This window comes from Palaemon carinicauda, chromosome 33, assembly GCF_036898095.1.
Source record: "Palaemon carinicauda isolate YSFRI2023 chromosome 33, ASM3689809v2, whole genome shotgun sequence".
Classification (NCBI taxonomy): Eukaryota; Metazoa; Arthropoda; class Malacostraca; order Decapoda; family Palaemonidae; genus Palaemon; species Palaemon carinicauda.
Genome location: NC_090757.1, coordinates 69,371,258 through 69,376,257, shown reverse-complemented (window position 1 = coordinate 69,376,257; position 5,000 = coordinate 69,371,258).

Below are 5,000 nucleotides of genomic sequence, written 5' to 3'. Positions count from 1 at the left end.
AAGTATTGCGGTCACTATAGTATAGTTTCCCCAGGAATATTTTGAAAATTAAAGCGAATAAATAGGTACCTTCATTAGGACAGAGTTGTTCTTGGTACCCTACACGCATGCATATATATATATATAAATATATATATATATATATATATATATATATATATATATATATATATATATATATATATATATATATATATATATATATATATATATATATATATATATATATTTGTATATATATATATATATATATATATATATATATATATATATATATATATATATATATATATATATATATATATATTATGAATGAAATATTTTCATAAAATGAATGAAACTGAAACATGAAGTAGACATTCTCAAAGACAAAAAGGCAATAATCTGAGTTTTCAAAAATCTAAGTCCGTCAGTCGTATGTTGGTCAAATACCTGAAAGTATTGCGGTTACTATAGTATAGTTTCCCCACGAATATTTTGAAAATTAAAGTGAATAAATAGGTACCTTCATTAGGACAGAGTTGCTCTTGGTACCCTACACACATGCATATATATATATATATATATATATATATATATATATATATATATATATATATATATATATATATATATATATATATATATATATATATATATATATATGAATGAAATACTTTCATAAAATTAATGAAACTGAAACATGAAGTAGACATTCCCAAAGCCAAAAAGGCAATAATCTGAGTTTTCGAAAATCTAACTCCGTCAGTCGTATGTTGGTCAAAGACCTGTGGTATTATGTCTAATTTCTCCAGTTATTTCTTACCACAACTGATACATGAATACAAAATAATTTATGTAGTGCAATTAAATGATGAATAAATTGTAAATAAACACTTTCCAGATAACACAGATAGCCCCCTGTGACGGGCCGAGAGAGGGTTGTGAACTCAAAGGCAGGATGCAATCAACTGAGTTGTTTATTAATGAACACTCTCCTTTATATATAAAACCTCAAGGCAACAGGACATAACATGTTCGAGAGACAGACAATGTTATAGAGCAAAACCGGAGACATGTATATTCAGGTTCTTATTAGTGCGAGGGAAGAGCGCAGATAAAAGCATAATATATACAAAAGGAATTATGTACAATTGTGTGACACACGGTTGGTACATGGCTCCCCTTCTAAAAATGACATACTGTACATGTTATATAGGGCGCCCTGATCTAGAGAGGCGAACTGTAGGCGGGTCATCTGGCAGAAGATAAGCAGGTTTTAGACTGCGTCGGATCACAAGGAAAGGGCCCGTGTAAGGGGGTGTTAGTGGTGGCTTACTAATGTTGTTGCGCAAGAAGACGTTCGTTGCAAAGTGCGAGTCTGTTGGTATGTGATGCTTCACTGGGGGCTTGTAAGTCTGGCGGCACGGAGTAAATTTTCCCACGACGTGACGTATGCTCTGGAGATCGTCGGAGGAGGTTGTAGAAGGAAAAAATTCGGCAGGGACGACCAACGGGTCGCCATACATCATTTCAGCTGCCGAGACATCGAGGGCGTCTTTAGGAGTGGTCCTTAGTCCCAGGAGGACCCAGGGAAGCTGAGTAAACCAGTTGCAATCCTTGCAGCGGGACATCAAAGCTGCTTTGATGGTGCGATGAAAACGTTCAACCATTCCATTGGCAGCGGGGTTGTAGGCCGTTGTCTGATGTAGGGTGATGCCCAGGAAATTCACTAATGACGTCCACAATTGAGAGGTGAAAGTGGTTCCCCTGTCAGAAGTAATATGCTCAGGGATACCGAATCTTGAATTCCATCCAGAGAGTAAGGCAGATGTACATGAGGCAGACATTGCAGTTTCCATGGGAATGGCTTCAGGCCAACGAGTGGAGCGGTCGATGACGGTAAACAGATAACGATGTCCTTGTGATGTGGGTAGGGGGCCTACAACGTCGACTTGAATGTGTGCGAAATGACGCTGAGGTTGAGGAAAGGTGCCCACTCCTGAATCCGTGTGTCGATGTACTTTGGAAGTTTGGCAAGAAGTACAGGCGCGGACCCAATCCTTAGCATCCGTAGAAATGCTGTGCCAAATGAACTTTGCCTTCAGTAGCTGTGCAGTAGAACGGCACGAGGGATGTGAAAGGCCGTGAATGAAATCAAACACCTGTCGGTGCATGGGAGCAGGAATCCAAGGTCGCGGTCTACTAGTACTGACGTCACAGAGGAGGGTGGTGTTGGAGTCTTCGAGGGGAAAGTCTTCCCAACGGAGGGACGTGTAGGATGTCCTACAAGCTTGATACTCTGGATCCTGTCGTTGGGCTTGAGCCAGGGCGTTGTAATCCAATCCCAGTTGAACGGCAGCCAACGTGTTTCTTGACAGGGCATCGGCATGGGGATTCATTTTCCCAGGGACGTATTGAAGGGTGCAATTGTATTCAGCCACGGCGGAGAGATGTCAGCGTTGACGGGCGGACCAGGCGTCAGACTGTCGAGTGAAGGCATGCACCAGAGGCATGTGGTCTATGCGAATGACGAAGGGCGTACCTTCTAAGAAATGGCGGAAGTGACGGACAGCCAAGTGCACCGCCAGCAATTCTCGATCAAAGGTAGAATAACCCGATTCTGCCTTGGACAGTTTTCTGCTGAAGAAGGCCAATGGGCGGGGCGAGCCTTTGACCACCTGCTCGAGTACTGCACCAATAGCGACGTCGCTGGCATCGGTAGAGAGAAGGAGAGGGGCGTGTTGGATACGAAAAGTGAGAGCCGCAGCAGTTGATAGGGCCTTCTTTGCATTGCAGAAGGCTGCTTCTTGAAGGGGACCCCACTTCAGGTCCTTTGGCTTGCCCTTGAGGGAGGCGTAGAGGGGAGCAAGAGTGGCGGCAATGGCTGGCAGAAAACGATGATAATAGTTGATCATGCCCAAGAATTCCTGCAGAGCTTTGACGGTCGAGGGCGCGGGGAAGTTCTGAACGGCTGCTACCTTCTCAGGGAGGGGATGGACTCCTTCAGGAGTGATACGGTGCCCTAAGAACGACACTTCGTTGGCGCCAAAGGTACACTTGTCGTACCAGACTAAAAGGCTGTTTTGTTGCAGGCGGTCGAGCACGATGCGCAGGTGACGGAGGTGTTCCTCTTTTGAGGAGGAGAACACAAGTATGTCGTCCACATAACATACATAGAAAGGGAGGTCCCCTAAGATGCCATCCATGAGACGTTGAAACGTTGCCCCAGCATTACGACGGCCAAAACAGGAGTAATTGAAGGTGTATGTACCAAACGGAGTGGTGATGGCGGTCTTGGGGATGTCTTCTGGGTTCATAGGCACCTGATAATACCCCTTTAGGAGGTCGAGCGTAGAGAAAACCTTCGCTTTGTGCAGGTAGGAGGTCACGTCGGCAATGTTTGGGAGTGGGTAGTGATCCGGTTCTGTTTGCATGTTCAGGCGCCTGTAATCCCCGCACGGACGGAGGGAGCCGTCTTTCTTCAGAACGATGTGTAAGGGTGACGACCATGGGCTGGAGGCCTTTTGGCAAAGGCCCATTTCCTCCATTTCGGCGAACGTCTGTTTGGCGGCTGCCAATCGTTCCGGTGCCAGACGTCTGAATTTTCAAAGAATGGGGGTCCCGTCGTCTTGATATGGTGATAAATACCGTGCTTGGCTGGAACCGTGGGCGTTTGGCGAAGTTCTGGACGGAAAACTTCCGGGTACGACATGAGGAGGTGGGCGTAGGCATCCGTGGGTGCGCTGATGTGGAAAGCGAGGTTAGAGGGGGCGGGTTGAAGAGGTGTCGACAAGTACGAGTCTGCGTTGACCAATCGTCGGTGGGCGACATCGACCAGAAGGTGGAAATGAGAGAGGAAATCCGCACCGAGGATTGGCATTGTGACGTCAGCAACGAGAAACTTCCAATTGAATTTACCGTTTCCAAACGATAATGTGAGGTTCTCGTAACCGTATGTGGGTATCGCAGATCCGTTGGCAGCTACCAAGCGGACGTCGGCAGATGTAGACAGACTACGTCTTGCCTTGAAGAGTTTCCTTGGCAAAAGAGAACGACAAGCACCCGTGTCTACCAAAAATCGCACGCCCGTTCCCGCATCCTGTAAAAAGAAAAGATTAAAAACACGGGAGGCCACCGCCACAAGCGATGGCCTACTTACACGTTTTTTGGCCACTGACAATCCTTGGCACATTTCTTCGCGGTTGCCCTGAATCTAAAGTGGTAGTAGCAAAACTGCGGCGGATGGGAGGTAGTAAGTGGCTGTAGAAGTCGTTCGTTGGGGCGCGAGCGATTGGTGGGTGGTGGGCGGCTTTGTCGCTGGTTTTGCACGTCACGGGGTAGGCGTGTATGTCCTAAGGCATTCATGTCAGCTTCGATTGACGTTGAATAGGCATCCTCTTCGTTAGGGGAGGCGTTGATGGAGGTCTTGAAGTGGCTGTCCATAAGGGCGTCGTCTTTGGTCATCAAGACCTTTATGGGTAAACTATCGACATTGGGTATGGCAGCACGTACAGGTTCGGGTAAACGGCGTATCCAAAGGGCACGGAGTAGGTTCACCTCACGAGGAGAGCCGTCTGCGGCAGGTTGAAGGCGAGCGATACTGGTCATTTCCCTGAGGGCAAGCGAAGCCCTTTGGTCCCCCAACGGTTGTTGTGAGAGCTGAAAAAGCTTTGCTATACGGGCGGCTGGCGACAGCGAGTACTGCTGCAGAAGGTATGTTTTGAGGGCGTCATACGCTATTGGGGTGTCTCCTTGTTCACAAAGCCAGTCGGTTATTTCTGGGAAGGTGTCCTCGGGTATCGCCGGGAGAACATAATCCGCTTTGGTGGTTGAGCGAGTCACGCCCCTGATACGAAAGTGGACTTCTGCGCGCCGAAACCAAGCAAACGCCTTTCCGCTGGCAAATGATGAAAGTTTGAATGGAGCGGCCGCAGCACCAACTGCCGTAGAGTCCGTCATAGTACCAACGATGAAGGGGCAAGGAGTGATGGAGTGTCTGATTTCCTTGATGATGCAGA